Genomic DNA, 19,294 nt, shown 5'->3' on the forward strand with positions numbered 1-19,294 from the left:
ATCACTACTTCTTTGCTTCAGAGCCAATAAGAAACTGAGGGAACCCCTCTATAGGGTCACACTTCATTCAGAGAGAAACGCATCAGAACTACAAAAAGAAAGGCTTCCTTAAGCCTTCCTAACCATACTTAAATCCTCTGCCTACACTGGCATTCTTTATACTGTTCTAACTTCATGTTTGAAAATTTTTATAATCAAAAGTTTAAAAAAATTCATACTAAAATCATTCATCCAACAAATATTGAGTACCTACTTCATATGCCAGATACTGGGGAAATGGTATTATATAACAGCCATAGTCTCCGTCCTCATGGCTGATAATAATAAACTTGACTTTGTTAAGACCTTGTCCATCTTCTCCCCATTCACTTATTGCTCAACCAAATCACCACCACTGATCTAGATCACCTACACCTTTTCCAGTACATCAATTCTACTTTTCTATTCCAATTTCCTCTATTATTTAAAACTCAGCATACCATTTTTTTTTTCCTAAACTCTCTTCTCCATGAAGCCACCTGTGACCGGGGAATTAGCTCTGTCAATTCATTACTCATTAATGTGATCTTTATGAACTATCCCACTTCTCTACAATACCATTCCAAAAAACACCCCAACAATACTTTACCCAGCTCTCAATTTCGCTCATGGTCACCTTCTAAACTTGCCTTTTGCATCTTCTCCCTCTGGATGCTATCACAAAGCCTCCATGCCTTTAGGTACAGGGTTTCCTTTTAGGGTGACCCCTCAAATCACTTTTATTCCAGATTCACTAATTCTGTGGCCGTTTCTATCCTTACTGTACCTGTGGGGTGCTCTCTGCTCCATCTCTCCTTCCGTCCCACCTCACAGTAGTAAACCCGTAACTTGCAACTCCCCTTATTGAGTCATTACCACAGGCCAACAGTGTACTAAGTGTTTCATAAGTTAGCCTAAATAATTGTCACCAATACAACTTGGTAAAATGAGCATTATTATTCTCATTTTACAGACTTGAAAAAAAAAAAGCTAGGGTTGGAAAAGTTGACTTGCTGAACATCTCCCAGTAGGATAAGTGACTCAAGCCCATGTCTAACTCTGAAGCCCAATGTTCTTAACCTCATATAACTGTGAATCATGAATCATGAAAAAAGAGTGGAGTCATACGGATAATGAAGTATTTGGGGAGAGAAAAGATTTAAGAAAACAGGTAAAAGAAAGTATGAAAAACATTACCCAATCTTACCGAGGCTAAAATTAGAAAGATAAATGTTTATGGCCTCCTTTTTAATCTTTTGAAATAAAAATAAAGCATTACAAAGGAAAATGGAATGCAGTACCGATTATCTAATGCAGAAATGCCGCTTGCTTACTAAAAGATCCCGGGCAAGCTGCTTAATACTACAGCACTTTGGCTCACATTATCTACAAAAGAGGGAAAGGGGAAATACTTGAAGCTATTTGTCTCAGGGGAATGTTAGAAAGTTGACTGACATACATATTCTAAAACTCTTTGCCTTTTTTTAGTACAAAGATTTATAATTACAGTATCAAATAAATTTTAGCCCTAACATTGAAGATCCAGTGTGAAAAAGTCAGTTCCCAGAAATGGAGAATTGATTTCTTCATACTTGAATATGCCCTGCTGGGAGTAAAGTCAATTCTGACTCCAACTGTGCACATCAGTGCTAGCTAGCCCTTGCTGAGAGAACTCAGAAACTGGTCACTGAGTCCATATTCTCCATCCTAATAATAAGTGAACCTTAACTAGTCTATCACCTTACCTTTAAACGAGGGCCCATGTTCTAAGAACCGAGGAGAGCACGTCTATTCACCAAAGCAGGTACCTTTCGGCCACTTTCACCTTGTCTTCCAACTTCCACGTGAAAAAACAGCTGCAAGGTCAACAGAAAGTGTCCATCAGATCTTCAGGAAGGGTGTGTCACACGAGCAGAGGATCAATGTTTCTGGAATGAACTGCATGAATTCCTGGGTAGAGAAACATAATCCCCAAATACATCATCCCTGGACCTCTTTCTAATGCAGGGTGCAGTCAGCTGCAGAAGGGTGCATCGGGTCTGCTGTCTTAGGATCCTATCCTACAAAGGAAAAAAAAAAGAGTCAGTGGGATAGGTTTTCATTTCTCAAAGAGAACTCCCAGCAAACAACAAAGAAGAGGCACAGAATAGTCAGTGGAAACCCTGTGGCACTAAAAATAACCAAAGGCAGGTGAACTCTGACCAAGCTTTTCCCAATTAAAATCACGAGAAAAGCCAAGAGGCAATCTCACCGCCTTAGCTGGTCACTTCCCAGAAAGGAGCTCTGGCACTTCAGTTGATCCCAACCCTTCAGTAGAAGCAAACCAGAGCACAGACTTAAGAGTGAGTCTCTTCCCAACCACACAACCAGTTTCACTTTAATGGGACTGGGAACAAGATGACGAGAAATGAAAGGAGACGATACGTGGGGCTGGGTTGCAGGGGGCCTTATAAGCCATAAATAAGGAACCAAGGTAACACTCAGCTGGAAAGGGGAAACCACCCAAGAGCTTGAAAATCTAATCATCCAACTAAAAAGTAATTTAAAAAATAACCTGATCAGTCAGCCTATATAGAGTTTGCTCCCTTTGTGCCTATGTATGCATTTCAAAGACAGGGTTAAACAATACTGATTTTATCTTTACTTTTAGTACTGACTTTATCTTTAAAACTTTAGTAAAATTTGCTACTTCGGGTGAGGGGAAGTTTTCTGTCAACATTCAAGATAAAGACACTGAGTAATGAAGTTGAGTACAGTCAATCTTTACTGACCAAAGATATCCATGAACTAAATGTAGCAGAAAAGGAGTTCTTGCTAGAACAAGAAACTACTGATCACTAACTGAAAACAGACAGTCCCTTTCCACATGGCAGAAGCTGTTCTCAGTCCTTCACGTGTACCAACTCCCAACCCTCAGACATAGATACAACTGTCTCTATTTTACAAATTAGGAAATTGAGGCATTCTCTCAAGGAACTTTCTCAAGATTACCACAGTACATAGCAGACTCGAGTCAAACCCAGACAACATGGACTCAGATGCCATGCTTTGGATGACCACTCTACTGCCTTTTTATAATGGGAAACTAAGAAACAAAATTAAAAAATGCTAACAAGAGCAAAAGAACAGAATGGGTGAAAGCCACCAGATCAAACAAGTTGGCAAACTTTTATAATGAAAAATAAATAAGCATGTGTTATTATTTTAAAATATGGTGACAGACTTGCCAAGTACATCAGCCAAAACCTGTGTCAGCTAGCAATTGGAACCAGTTCAAACGAGCCACAAACAAGAATTACATAAACTATAAGAGATCCATCAGAATGTAATATAAGCATTTAAAAAATGACACTTTTAAGGAACAATAACACAGTGAATCACTCACAAAATGTTAAATGAAAAAGCAAGCACAAAATTATTTACATGAGTCCAATTGTTAAAATATTACATTATATAAAGAAGACTGGGAAGAGCAACATAAAAATGTTCATAGCGGTCATTTCTTGGTGTCTGGAATTACAGACATTTTTTTTCCCTAACTGTACCTTTCAGCGTTTTCTAAATTCTCTCTTTTTTTTTTTGGTCTCACCATGTGGCATGTGGGATGGATTGAATCCGTGCCCCCTGCAGTGGAAGCAGAGTCCTAACCACTGGACTCCCAGGGAAGTCCCCCAAATTCTTCATGTTAGGAAAACATATAAGAAGTTTCTATTTCTGAACAAATACTGGTGTTGTTTGTTTTTTTTTTTTTTCTAAAAAAGGGAGAGAACAGGCAAGAGATCTTTACTTTTCAAGCAGGGAAACAGTATTTTACAACTAGTTAGACATAATAGAATGTACTGAACTTTTATTTCTACTCATAATGATCTCAGCGGGTCTCCAACCCTATGATCAGCTATTTGATTATTACATCAAGTAACTCCTAGATCTTACATCATCTTTATGGTGCCCCACAAGAACTGCCACACTTAGCTCTGTTCCCCATGCTTCAGTGCTTCTAGTGAGCTTCAAGGCTCAATTCAAGCCCCTGGCCCCTTTCCTGGTCCAATTCCTAAGACCCTCTGAGGACTCACCACACCAGGCAGAACCAATCACTTCCTCCTTTGTGATACTCCTATGCTGAAGATACCTCTACTGAAGCATTTATTAGTCTGTATTATAATTATTTGTTTATAGAGTAGTCTCTCGAACTGTAGACTCCCTGAGGACACTTACTGGGTCTTACTCATCTTTGCCTCCCAGTGACTAACATGGTGTTCAAAGTCATCTCAGAGTCCATACTTTTACAAGTTCCCCAGGTGATTCCTATGCATGTTAAATTTCAGGAAGTATGGCCTCGACTCTAGAGCAGCCAGCCTGAGAAGGCACCTACTATTCTGCACCTCTCTATGAGGTTCACGGGTGATGCTGACACTGCTGGTTTGCAGACCATGCTTTCAGGAGCAGCAAGGGTCTACAGCAGGAGAAGTTGGCAAACTACAGCCTGCAGGCCGAATCCAGACAGTCACTGGGTTTTGTTTAAAAAAAAAAAAAAAAAAAAGTTTTGTCAGAAAGAATGAATGCAGCCAAGTTCCTTCGTTTACATTCTATCTTTGACTGCCTTTGAACTACAACACAGAGTTGAGTAGTTGCAGCAGAGATGTATGGTCTACAAAGCTTTCCTATCTGACTGTCTACAGAAAAAGTTTTCTGGTATAGATGACTTAGTTTTAAAGTTACATAAATGTGTAGTATTAATAAACTCATTTTTATGTATCAAAAAAAAGCATAAAAATCACCTTCCAGTTCTACTGTCCCCTCTTAAGAAAACAGCTATAAAACTGGTGATTTTATGCAAATGTGTCTCCTGGCTAATTTCAACTGTCATTTAAAAGTTTTATGCCTTCCATACCCCAAATAGGCATTTTATACAACCATTTCCCAAAGTATGCGCTTCATACAATCATGCTTAGATTTCATCAAGGCTACAATTTCCTAAAACCAATGAGTACCTCAGGGACCAAATACTATACCTGTATTTCTAAAATTACTGCCATACATACTGACTCTGTCGCTACTTTTAAAGTGCTGTTCTAAAAAGCTGTGATCCCTGTAGAGCACAGGGAACTCTATAGTCAGGACTCAGTAATGACCTACGTGGGAAAAAAAATCTAAAACAGTGGATAGATGTACATGTATAACTGATCCACTCTGCTGTACACCTGAAACTAACACAATATCGTAAATCAACTATAATCCAATAAAAAATTAATTTTAAAAAAAGTATGTGAAGGTCCACTTCAGAATTCTGGTCCATAAAGGGATAAAGAGATAGGCAGCACATAGGAGTACCAAATAATAACCACTGAGTCCCACAGCGTGAGTCAGGACAAGAGAAAGATGTGTGCTTTGTAAGATGTTAGTCTCCAGCATTCTCTACACAGAGAAGTGCCGACCGCAAGTCCAGGGAAGTCGAATAAAAAACACAAATCATTCAATTAGCCAAAGGCCTGCAAGTTAGAGTGGCCCAACTGAGGATGTTCCAAGAAATAAAGTGCTCTATCAGACACTTGAGATTATTAGTTTACCTTTTCCTTTGCTTAAATTTCACCCTTGGTTTATTCTCCCCACCACTAAATCCCACCATAAAAGACGACCCTCCCCCGTCAAGTTTATACTCTTGAGATATTTATACAGTTGTGTATTCCTGCGACCTTGGTTCAGCCAAGTTATAGTTTTCATTTGTATTCTTTCCTCATCCATCAGCCCCTCCAGTCTCTTAATCATTCCTGTGGGTCTTCTGTGAACTCTCTCCAGCTGCTCCCCAGTGATCTGGTAATGAGGTGCCTCCAAATGACTGCAGCCCTCCAGGAACAGCCTCGTTAGTCAGAACAGGGTGAGCTCACCCTCCTCGGTTCCATGACATAATACTCCCAAGCAGACGATCCCCCCAAACAGAAAGCTAGAATGCTGCTGTATTAGACTATCACCCATTCCGTGCTTCCTCGATCTGGGCACTGGGGCATGCCAGAATGTGGTAGGAGACAGAGGATAAATGGACACATTCCCACTTGCATCCAGCTATCAGAGGGTGAGGTAGATGGGGAGAAAAAAGTATTTTCATGTTATAACAAACTCATTTAGATAACAAAATAGAATGCAAAATGTGCATGAATTTCTAAAGATAAAACATGGACACGAACATGGACATGTTCAAAACATTCATATGCTTTTTGTCACTGAGGCAGAAAGGCAACTTCAGGCTCTGTTCCCAGCCCCCAGAGGGTTACACACCCACTGTCCTCTACCATTAGAGGTACCTGAGCTGAAAATTCTGAAAAGCACTACAACCCCCATTCAACTTACTGGTATACTACCCCATTACCACTCATTTCATATACTCACATTTTATTTTTTCTATGTTCCTCCATCCCTAGACATCTGTATTTTCTCTTATCTTAAACACAGTTTTAGCAAATTCACTACTAACATCTTTAAGTTCAGTTCAGTTTAGTCACTGAGCCGTATCCAACTCTTCGAGATCCCGTGGACTGCAGCACACCAGGCCTCCCTGTCCAACACCAACTCCCGGAGTTTACCCAAACTCATGTCCACTGAGTCGGTGATGTCATCCAACCATCTCATCCTCTGCTGTCCCCTTCTCCTGCCCTCAATCTTTCCCAGCATCAGGGTCTTTTCAAATGAGTCAGCTCTTTGCATCATGTGGCCAAAGTATTGGAGTTTCAGCTTCAACATCAGTCCTTCCAATGAACAACCTGGACTGATCTCCTTTAGGATGGACTGGTTGGATTTCCTTGCAGTCCAAGGGATTCTCAAGAGTCTTCTCCAACACCACAGTTCAAAAGCATCAATTTTTTGGCACTCAGCTTTCTTTACAGTCCAACTCTCACACCCATACATGACTACTGGAAAAACCATAGCCTTCACTAGCCGGGCCTTTGTTGGCAAAGTAACATCTTTAGTTTCTTCTGTATCATTCATTCTTCATTCATTTCATTTTTTTTAAAAGACTGTGTGCTAAAAGCTAAGGTCACAAGGATAAGTAAGACAAAGTCTTTTCTTAACCTCCATTAACCCTGTCCAGTGTGGGAGTCAGATAATACAATGTAGAAAGGGTACAAAACAGGAAAAAAACAATGTGTGGAAGGCAAAGGAAGGAGAGAGGTTATCTTGCCTGAGTCGAGGTCTTCACAGGAGTGGTAATGGGGCTGTTACCTAACAATGAGTAGGCTGATTGCAAGGCAGGGAAGAAACAACCACCACCAGGATCCTAGGTAGAGGGAACAGCCTAAGTACAAGTACTGAGTCAAGACAGAGCGATGAAAAGCATTATGAAAGCAAAGTGTTTGGAAAACCATGGGGCTAAACCAGGGTGCCTGATACTAAGTACAGCACAGTGCAGTGGTCAAGAGCATGTATTTTACAATTAAGGGATCCTGAACAAGCTATTTAGCTTCTCTTCTGTTGCCTCGGGTATAACATGGAGATGCACTGAGAAAAGGAAGGAATTCAGCTGCCCTTAGGGAGCAAGACTTGGAATATAAGGGAAGGGAAGACCTGTTGAGACTGGAAACTAGGCCCAGGTGACTTGGCACCACAGGAGAGCCCCAGGGGATATGGCTAGATGTGCTACCCAGGCTTCGGGCCTGCCAGGTTATGATGGCATTTTGTGCCCAAGCCACCCAACCCAAATAAATAAGGAAGATAGCACTGAGTGTACCTGAGGGAATTTGGTTCAGCCAAGTTACACAGCTTTCATTTCTATTCTCTCCTCATCAGGAAAGATGGAGAGATCCAGAGAAATCTCATTTTGAACCAATGACAGCAACAATCCAAAACACTAAGTTTTCTGAATTCTTTTTCCAGTATGATGATAAAAACAAGAATCCACCTCTACTGAGAACTTACTACATGCCAGCGCTGTTTGAAGTATTTCATGGGTCATCTCATTTAACTGTCAGCAACCGTATACGGTAACCGTATTATGATGCCTATTTTATAGATTAGGGAACGGAGGTACAGACAGCTAAAATAATGTGTCTGTGGTCACTAAGTTGACAACTGAAGGAACCAGGCAATGTGATCCCAGAGCCTACCTTCTTATCCAGGAATACTGATGCATCAAGAACCTCCAAAATGGGTGGGAGGGAGAGACATTCTTGGGATAGGAAGAATGAGAGCTCAGAAGTATTTAATTTGGAATTTTAAAGGAATATGACTTCATTTGATTAGACTCTAAGCAACAGCAACAAAGCCACAAGAGAAGTTCTTTAACTAAGGGAGTAACAGGATCACACATTTAAAGAGAAGTAACTCTGGGGGCAATGTGAAAGAGGCTCTGAAGAGAAAGATCAACGGCTGAGAGACAAGAGGATACTGTCCAAGGAAGCTTCTAGGCACTGGTCATGACATAGAAAGAGACTAGAGTGTGCTCTGTTTCTGTTAGAAGCAACAGGATCAGTGATCTTCGAGACAGAAAAGCCCAAGGGGAGCAAGAAGCCAAGGACAAGTCAGGATTTTCTATGCTTGGGAGCCTGGATGAATAATGACAGAGAATTAAGGACACAGAGCAGATATGGAGGGAAGGTAATGAGTGCAGAAGTGAACTTAAGTTTAAAGTGTCTACAGGATATCCCCTGTCAATGTAGGAGATGTGGGCTTGATCCCTGGGTCGGGAAGATCCCCTGGAGGAGGAAATGACAACCCACTCCAGTATTCTTGCCTGAAGAATCCCATGGACAGAGGAGTCTGGCGGCCTTTAGTCCATGGGGTCCCAGGGTCGGACACGATTGAGCAACTGAGCAGGCACGTAACAGAACGTATCCAGATGAGAAAATCCACAAGGCGAGTGGAAATCAGCATCTGAAGCTAGAAATACCAGGATCCGGAGGGCAGTCAAAAGACATGGGAAATGGGGAAAGACTGCTAGAGGGGACCAACTTTAGATATATCCTGCCCTTGCCTCCTCAGAGGAGCCAGCAATCAAAATGAGAAGAAACTCGGAGGAGAAAAAATTTTAAAGTAATTTATTGGAGGCAAAAGAAAGTGACTATTCCTAGAAAGTGATGGTAAATTGTACTAGACCAAGTAAAGATTTAGGCCAGAAGGGGGAATTCAAAATCAGCCCTCACATTTTTTTCCTTAGTTATTTGGAACTCTCATTCTCTGATTCAACGACTTCTTCATGTAAAATTTATATTTTATCTCCATCTATTTTTACGAATAATATTAATTTAAACTTGACCCAACACATAACTAGTAAGCTCTTTGCTACTCAGTTCAGTGATACTATTATTTCAAAATTATTTTAATGTTTATAACGAATTCAGATCCAAACTTTAAACCCATTCTCTAATCCTATATAATTACACTAGTAAAAAAAACAAAACAAAAAAACAACTCTGTCAAATCTCTTGTCAAAATCAGTTTCCCTAAAGTGTCCTTTATATGTAGTAAGTCACCAATTTAAAGCATACAATTAAGAGTTTTGACAACTGTATAAGGTAATGATATAAAATACAATCATGGTCCAGAGCATTTCATAATCCCCCAAAGTTCCTCAAGACCCTTTGCAGTCAGCCCCCCTCCTCCACCTTCCTGCACAACCACTGATGTACTTTACTTTGCTACAGTTTTGCCTTTTGCAAAATGCCTATAAATGACATCACATAGAAAATATAGTCTTTCAAGCGTGATGTAACACTTTTGAGCTCCATACATGCTATTATTTGTATCGGTAGTTCATTCCCCTTTGTAGTAGTCACCCATTATGTGGGCATAGTTTGTTTATCCATTCCCCAGGAAAGGACATTTGGATTCTATCCAGGTTGGGGCTATTACGGGTAAACATTCAAATACAAGTGTAATGTGGACATATGTTTTCATTTTTCTTGGATAAACAGCTAAAAGTGGGACTGCCAGGTCATGTAATAAGTATACATTTAATTTATCAGAAAACTGCCAAACTATTTTCCAAAGTGGCTGTACTACCTTGCATTTCCACCAGCAATGTATGAGAGCTCCAGTTACTGTATCGACCTATGTTTGGTATTATCAATCTTTTAAATTTTACTCATTTTAATAGGTGTGAAGCAGTATCTCACTGTGGTTTTAATGTCCCCAAGAATTAACAATACTGAGCATCTTTTCCTGGGCCTGTTGGCTATTTATAAAGCTTCTCTGGTATCCAAATCTTCTGTCATTTTTAAAAACTGAGCTGTTTTCTTACTATCAAGTTGTAAGAGTTCTTTTAAGTTATGAATACAAGTCCTTTATTAGATGCACATTCGGCAAATATCTTCTGTGACTTGCGTTTTCATTTTCTTAACACGGCTGTTTAATGAGTAAAAGTTCCTAACTTTCCTAACTTGATGAAATCTAACTTATAAATTTTTTCTTCCTTCTATAATTTGTCCTTTCTTGTATCTTAAAGATTTCTTTAAAAATCTTTGCCTAACTCAAGGTCACAAAGATTTTCTTCTAAAAATTTTATCTAAAAGCTTCATCTAAGAAAATCTCGTCAAAGTTTTTAACAAGATTTTTCTTTAAAACGCCTGCATTCCATTTATCTCATAATTAGTCACACAATTTTATTATCCCTTTGTTTCTTTTAAAATCAACTTCCCACATTACCAAGCGCTATTGAAGTTACAGTCTATTTCAAAATTGGAAAGATTTTTATCTTTTAACAGATGTTCCCCTTCTTCAATCTAATAAATGGCATTTCTAAATGTAGGCAAGATTTTAGTCCCTCGGGTCTCTTCAAATTGACATAAAACTTCTGGACCCCTGACATTGGTTCTTAAAAGCTAACTTTACATTTCTTAATTCAACTTGGATTCCATTATATCAGTCTCTTTAAAATAAGCCAGAGTTCTTCAGACTCAAAATTAAATGAACAGGGTATACGAATTTCTATTCTATGCCCCTTGGAATAAAATATAGTTCATAGAAAGGAGGAAATAGTATATAAAGCTAATGTGACTAAAACAGGGAGAAATGAAATGAGAAGTTATCATTGCTCATTTCCTAACTTCACAGGATGTCTGGAGAGAAACAAAATAGAAAACTGGCTCATCTAGGCCCCTGTCACAGACTTTAAACAAAGAAAACAGCAGCTCTGATTTACAACTCCCTCTTGCCCTGATTTTTTTTTTTTTTCTATTTACCAAGCTGATCTACTGTACCCGATCCACAGATTTAGAACAGGCCCCTGTGTTCCCATACCATGGCAGCTTTTATGCTTAGGTGACCCTGGGCCACCGAATCTTGGTTGTAACAGGAAAAATTTTAAACTAATTCTCTGAATCTGACAAGCCGTCTCCCTCAATAAATCTAGGAAGTTTTTATTTCATTAACTGTGCATGAAATGGCAGGCAAACAGCCAGATCTACAGCCCAGTGGGGTGAAACTGCAACTATCACACATATACTCAAAAACTAACAGTTTCTACCTCTACTACCATCTGTTGGGCCTCCCGGGTGGCGCGGTGGTGAAGAATCCACCTGGCAATGCAGGAGACCAAGAGACGTGGGTTTGATCCCTGGGTCGGGAAGATCCCCTGGAGAAGGAAAGGCAACCCACTCCGGTCTTCTTGCCTGGGAAATCCAACAGACAGAGGGGCCTGGTGGGCTACAGTCCGTGGGGTCACAAAGAGTCAGACACAGAGTGACTTAGCACCTGCATGCATGTGCACGCACACACACATACACACACACACACACACCACTATTACTTTCGACTCTTATTTTTTAAGGGAAATAAATTGTTTATATAATCAGAAGAAAGAGCAACCTTAAATGAGTATTTTATACTTCTCTGATTAAGATTCTGGGAAGAAAAACTCAACTAGCCACAGAAATGGCCACTTAAGAGGGCTCAGTTTGAAGGAGAAACTCAACACATGTGGCATTCAAAACAAAACTTCTGTTGACCTAATAACTAATCAATGTTACCAAATGAGGACTTACTAGTTTCAAATGTGTATTAAGAACCTACTACATGCCAAGCAATATGCTGGATGGTTGTTGTTGTTGTTCAGTTGCCAAGTCGTGTCTGACTCTTTGCAATCCCATGGACTGCAGCAAGCCAGGCCTCCTAGATTCCAAAATAAGTAAGACAGTCCCTGACGCCTTGGAGACACACAGTTTAGTAAAGAGGAAGACAAGAAATAATTGGGGATAGTTCCATGTAGTAAAATCTACGAGGTAAACACACAGTTTTAGTAGAAGCTAAGAAGGGACCCACAATCAGGATCAGCTCTTAAGCTTCTCAGGAAACGTCACACCACCCTCCTGGGAGCAAAGCCAACTCTTCCACTGGCTTAACAGTGCTTTGAGCATCAAAGGCTACAAAAACCACCTATGTGGTACTGTTTATTCTCAAGGTCAATGACTTTCCTCAGCACTGGTCAGAGAGGATTACTGGACCACATACATGGCACAGAAAAAGCTCACTGAAAACCCCAATCTATTTATCAAAATCATACATGATCTAAATGCAGTGTGGTATTCTGGAACTGAAAAAGGATATTGGTGGAAAAGTTTTGTGAAATCCAAATAAAGTCTGCAGTTCAATTCATACCAATGTTAACTTCTTAGATGTGACAAAATGTTACCACGATTATGTAAGACATTAACATTAGGGAGAGATTTGGGTAAAAAGTACAACAGAAACTCCTTGTACTATTCTGCTTCTTTTCTATAAACCTAAAATGATTCCAAAATAAAATCTGGGTTTAAAAAAAGTACATATGGTTCCCCACTTTCCATTCACACTCTTCCTTAGGATTCTGATCATGCCTCCCAAGTCATTGCTCCAATTCAGGTAATGCTTGCTTAAAACGTTTTTCAAAACCTTATCTGTTTAAATGGTTTTCTATAAACCATTTATGTAGCCCAGCCAGGTTTCCTTCTTCACCAGGAAATGAAAAACCAAATCACACTTGGAAGATTTTAACTGTTTTCCTAACAGTTCTACCCCATACACCAAGGGGTATCCTTGGAGCTAATCCTGCAGGCTAGGCTTCAGCAGTGCATGAACTGAGAACTTCCAGATGTACAAGCTGGGTTTAGAGAAGGCAGAGGAACCAGAGATCAAACTAACAACAAATTCTCTGGATCACAGAGAAAGCAACAGAATTCCAGAAAAACATCTACTTCTGCTTCACTGGCTACACTAAAGCCTTTGACTGTGTGGATCACAAGCTGTGGAAAATCCTTAAAGAGATGGTAATACCAGACCACCTTACCTGCCTCCTGAGAAATCTGTATGCAGGTCAAGAAGCAACAGACAGAACTTACGTGGAACGACTGTCTGGTTCAAAACTGGGACAGAAGACAAGGCTGCATGCTGTCACCCTGTTTATTTAACTTATATGCAGAGTACATCATGCAAAATGCTGTGCTGGATGAATCACCGGCTGGAATCAGATTGTCGGGAGAAATATCAACAACCTCAGATATGCAGGTGATACCACTCTAATGGCATAAAGTGAAGAAGAACTAAAGAGCCTTTGATGAGGGTGAAAGAGGAGAGTGAAAAAGCTGGCTTGAAGCTCAACATTAAAAAAACTAAGATCATGGCATCTGGTCCCATCACTTCATGGCAATTAGAAGAGGAAAAAGTAGAAGCAGTGACAAATTTTCTTTTCTCGGGCTCCAAAATCACTGAGGATGGTGACTGCAGCCATGAAATTAAAAGACACTAGCTCCTTGGGAGCAAAGTTATGACAAACCCAGACAGCGTATTAAAAAGCAAAGAGACATCACTGTGACGACAAAGGTCCTTAGAGTGAAAGCTATGGTTTTTCAAGCAGTCATGTGCAGATGTGAGTTGGACCACGAAGAAGGCTAAGTTCTGAAGAATTGATGCTCTCAAATTACGTGTTGGAAAAGACTTTTAAGAGTCCCTTGGACAGCAAGGAGAGCAAACAAAGTCAATCCTAAAAGAAATCAACCCTGAATATTCATTGGAAGGACTGATGCTGATGCTGAAGCTGAAACTCCAATACCTTGGCCACCTGATGCAAAGGGCCAACTCACTGGAAAAGACTGATACTGTGAAAGACTGAAGGCAAAAGGAGAAGAGGGCAGCAGAGGATGAGATGGTTAGATAGCAGCACTGACTCAATGGCCATGAGTTTGAGCAAACTCCAAGAGACACTGAAGGACAGAGAAGCCTGGTGTGCTGTAGTCCATGGGGTCGCAAGGAGTCAGACATGACTTAGCAACTCAACAACAACAACAATCCTTGGAGTTAAACTTTCCTAAGCCAGGGGTTTTAAATAACCTGGGCTAGATCTCTGGATAAAAACAAAGGGAGGGACACAATAGTAAATGTGTTTTATTAAGTTATCTTTACCTAATCTCTGACCAAAAAGAATAATTAATAGAAAACACAATGAAAGCATGAGGAAGGACTTTTAAGGAAGCCAAGAGCAAACTTAAATCTCTCATTGACCAAAACTGAATTGCATTTCTTCTCCTAAATTAGAGACTGGTAAAGATGGATGGAATTATGCTTAGTCAACCAGGCCCATTCTTTGGCATGAAGATGTGGTTGGCTTCCCCTAAAGCACATGGCTGCAAGGGAGGACAGAGAATACATGGAAGAAAATCTGCTGGGAGGAAATGGATGCTAGGTGTAGGGAGGTGGAGAAATCAACAAAAAGAATCCTCTGCACTTTATAACCACAGTACGCTAGCAACTGAGGAATTTTAAATGTAAAAGCAATTTTCACAATGCAGTTACTTTTGCTAGCATGTGTATTTTCTCTTGCTTTGTCAAAGTTCTTGGGGTGGACAAGGGAGCTTATACAAGTGCAAAAAAAAAAAAAAAAAACCGAAAGAAAGAAAAGAAAAAACCCAGAAGTATGGCTAGTAGATATCTAAGAGTAGTGGGCTTTGTGTCTGGTGGGTAGGATATGTGGGCCACCAAATTCAGGTTCCTTGTATGGTTCAGGTGGAATCAGATGGCCTTGAAGACATACAGAAGCATAGAGACAAGTCATTTAGTTAAGCCAATCCCAATTTTTCAAGGTAGAAATATACTTTAAATGCTTTTTAAAGGGTTTTATTTCATTCTGTTTTTAAGGCTAGTCCAAAAAGGACTACCATTTGTTAAAAGATAAAAATAGATGGATATGCATTGGGAAGAGAAGGTAGAAAGCACACTGCTGCTGCTGCTGCTGCTGCTAAGTCGCTTCAGTCATGTCCGACTCTGAGCGACCCTGTGGACTGCAGCCTACCAGGCTCCTCCGTCCATGGATTTTCCAGGCAAGAGTACTGGAGTGGGGTGCCATTGCCTTCTCCTAGAAATCACACACTGTAAAAGATCTTAAAAGTACCTAAGTGAGAAGGAATCTCAAAACCATTAGTCGAGTGAATACACTAGACCATTTAACCTTTTAATAAAATGTACTCTGTCAGTATTTTAAAAAATACAACGAACAGATGTTGACAATTAGCACCTCAACACCAAAATGCAAACTGCAGTGAAATGAATGCTTCAGCTAAAAGCTCTGAAAAACATGGTACAAATTCCTCAACTTCTCAAGGTAACAAAAATACATATTAAAATCATATGATACTGTTCCAATTCAGGGTAAACAGCAAGCCATATACCTACCATAACTGTTTGGTTTCTAATAACTAGACAAATACTTATCTCCTTCTGTTAAAACACATTTTGTAGGACAGGCTTCAAGAGTCCCATCAGGAAAATGTCATGGAGGCATAACACCGCACCAAGCCTCAGGCGTGCTCACATATACACACTCGCCACAATAAGGTTAAACAACCTCAGAACTTTGGAAACTACTATGCAAAAGAACATTAGTGAAGCGTAAACAAAGAAACGAAAGAGAACTGAAATTTACATCTAAACTATTTAATGACTAAAGTCATTTAAAAGATTAACTGATATACTAGAATCCATTATGGTCATAAAATCCAATCTGTTATATGTTATAGCACTAAATAAATATTACACAACAGTACTCTGACCTGGTCCATTTCCAGAAAGAAGAACAGGTAGAATAAATTCTCTAAAATATTTCAATTCGCTACCCCCAATACAAAATTTAAAAAAAAATTTTAATAAAAAGTTTTTTAGTTTAAAAAAATAAAATATTTCAATTTGCACACCTTGGTTCAACCAGCTACCATAATTTGTCTGTTCACAACTCTTTCTCTAATACAGGCCTGAGTTCTTGAAGAATAACCAGCACACTGCCTGCAGCAGAACACCCCCTCCAATAAATGCCTCTGAATGAATGAACATGCAGCAGTAACGTACTTCTCAGGTATCCTGACAAACCAGTTCAATATCGGTATCTTACAAACAGGGACTGCTGTACATATACCATGCTACCACATGTAGATGCAGTCAAGCTAACTGAAAAATAACGACAGCAACTAATGCTTGTTGGGGAAAAAACTCCTATCACACGAGACATAAAAGTTAGTATAAAGGGACTTTCCTGGTGGTCCAATGGCTAAGAATCCACCTTGCAACACATGGGACCCAGGTTCAATCCTTGGTCAGGGAACTAAAACCCCACATGCTTTGGAGCAACTAAGCCCTCGAAGCTCAACTAGAAAGTCTGTTCACAGCAACAAAAGATCTCACATGACATGACGAAGACCCTGAATGCCACAACTAAGACCTGATGCAGTCAAATAAGTAAAGAAACAGATACATCTTCTTTAAAAAAAAATGTAAAAACCAACTTGAAACGGAAGAAAATATATGTGATTTTTTTTTTCTTAATGGCCACAAAGTGAATACACATCGAACTTTCTAACACTGACATACAAGATTCATCACCCAAAATTTTTAAAAGCAACTTGTTAACAACTTACATTAGTAAGTTAGGCCAATTAGTGAATGGAATGAAGTCCAAGCCCAATTATGTGTTCAAACTGTGGGTCGAATGCCTTGAGCAATTCTTTCTCTTCAAGACTGCAAAAAAGATCCAAACAACCCTCTTGACTGCTGAGAAGGACTAAAATCACTTATTTTTCTCACAAGTATGTAATCAAAATCAATTACTTTCTGCTCCCACCCAAAACAAAGCAACACCATCTGTCCCTCCCATCACTCCAAAATATGCTATAGGATATCCTGGTACTTTATAATCTTAGAACATAAGAATCTTGGATTGGAACAAAATTACAAAGCAAAAAAAAAAAAAAACACACAAAACCATATTTTCCTAAGTATGTTCTCATCCTCCATAGTGTTCCCACACTAATTTAGCTCCCTACCAAGCTTTAACAATCAAGGAAATCAGAAAAGTCTCAGAATAGATATTACACACTGCTTGTTTTTTTTTAACTTGTTATTGTTCATGGAATTCAAAATTCAGGGTACACATTACCAAGAGAGTGTTTTTCTGTCGATGCCTGAATTTAAATGCAAATTACTATTTAATTATATGCAATTTTCTCTCTAAACCTATATATAATACTAATCAGTCTCCAAATGTTCAAAATAAACACACGGATCATGTTTACTTAAAAGCTTATTGCCTAATCACCATGAGGTTCTAATGCATCAAAAAAGTTGTGGCTATCATGTCACCATGACAGCTTGGCAGAAAGGCTGTTCCCTAAAGATTAGGAACTTCTGGTAAACCACAAATGGGGTAAAGCAGGAGGCATACACGGTATCTGTAGATGCTTCCATAACAAAATTATTTCAATGTCAAAAATTCAGAGCCTAAAAGGTCAAATACGTGCCCTACAAAGCTATCTACATGCATGCATGCCTAAAAGGGACACTAGGAAGAAAACTGTGTACTCCAATCAACTCAAGAAATCACTCTGCAAATGAGCTTCTCAAGAACTGAAAATGTAATAAAGTTCTTGAAGTTATAACACACTCAAGTTCCAAAACTGAGCAACTATATTAAAATACCATTGGCATACTTTGACAGAAGACACACAATGATAACAGAAAATACTTTAATAAGGTTTACTCGTGGTGAACACTCTTCTAGGGACTTCATGCTTTAACTCACTTAGTCCTGATTACTGACAGACATTTCTGTAAAATAGATACTATTCATTTTACAAATATACTGAAGCACAGATAAAATCACCCAATAACATAAAAGTAATTAGAGGGCAGAACAGGGATTTTTAAAATCCCATCAGTCAGACTCCAAAGTCCATGTTAATACACTATGTTTCATAATAAAGCTTATGCTGCTATGGTCAGCTTTTTTTTCTTTAACCTCATAACCTTTTTGGATTTCAAACATCAGGACAGCTTTGTGAAATAAGTACAGACTGTGGAATTAGATCCAAACAAACCCCTGAACAAAGTCTAGGCTTCAGCTTCCCATTATGTAAAATGGGGGTACTGAAGTCACTGTGAAGGTCAAATGAGGTAATATAGTTAAAATGCCTAATACAATATACAGGATCGGGGTTCTTAACGTCAAGCGCAGAGACCTAGAGGGTTCACAGATAGGCTTTGAGGCCACCAGTCTCATAATCGTGTGCCAAATGTTGAAACGTGTACCCATTTATAAAAGAACTGTCCCTGGATCTTCGAAAGGTCAAGAACCACCAGAGTACCTAAAAAGGTACTAAAAAAAAAAAAAAGGAAGTTATCTTACTCTTCTTGTTCTCAAAAGCTCTCATCTTTCCCATGAAAGATAACACACCAAGGCTTCAGAATACAATGCTAATTATTTCCCAACGTTTTACTGGCTTGGTAACTAGTAACACCGGCAAGTCTGTCTCGATTTTTCTAGAGACAGTCCAAAGAAAGCCCTCAAAGCCCTCAAATGCTGCTCCATCCCTCATCCCTCCTTCCCTTATCCCTCATGGCTTCACCAAGACGAATACACTGTATGCACTCGGAGGAAATCACGAGAATCGTCCACTCGGCTACCCCAAGCACAATGCCGGTTGGGAGAACCAAGGAGGAACCAGAGCCTCCGCGGAGCACGATAAAGACCTGATGCCCGCCGCTGAAGGGTGAGGAGAACGTGTTTTCCCCAAACATAAAGGGCAATCCAGAATGTCGTCCCCTCTACCCTGGTCCTCCCTCTCTCTAGAACTCTATATAATGCAGGCAGGTCCTCTGCCTCGTGCCGGAGTGATGCAAGAGGGAAACATTACCCAAACTGGGTGTGCAGCACGGCGAAGTCACAGCTCTGCTATCCTGGGAGGCGGTGGCAGCACCAGCAGAAAATACGGCCCTAGACCCTCCCACTCAAGAGAACCCAGTACAGATTCCCCAGCCCGGCGGCTAGGAACCCGCT

General features: G+C 39.8%; 1 protein-coding gene across 6 annotated transcripts in view; it reads right to left on the bottom strand.

Moving 5' to 3' along the window:
• AREL1 (apoptosis resistant E3 ubiquitin protein ligase 1) overlaps positions 1 to 19,289 on the bottom strand; it is a 45,297-nt gene extending 26,008 nt beyond the window's left edge. For 3 of the 6 annotated variants that reach the window (XM_052646612.1, XM_052646607.1, XM_052646608.1), the window contains exons 1-2: positions 19,152 to 19,289; positions 1,764 to 2,078 (exon numbers count right to left, since the gene is read on the bottom strand). The gene's annotated coding sequence lies outside the window, so the exon portion shown is untranslated. Of the gene's footprint in view, positions 1 to 1,763; positions 2,079 to 16,880; positions 16,981 to 19,151 lie in introns of all 6 variants that reach the window. The other 3 variants (XM_052646611.1, XM_052646609.1, XM_052646610.1) reach the window with 3 other exon arrangements.
• Between the last annotated feature and the right edge of the window lie 5 nt (positions 19,290 to 19,294).

The sequence above is a fragment of the Budorcas taxicolor genome, chromosome 10 (genome assembly GCF_023091745.1).
Source record: "Budorcas taxicolor isolate Tak-1 chromosome 10, Takin1.1, whole genome shotgun sequence".
NCBI lineage: Eukaryota > Metazoa > Chordata > Mammalia > Artiodactyla > Bovidae > Budorcas > Budorcas taxicolor.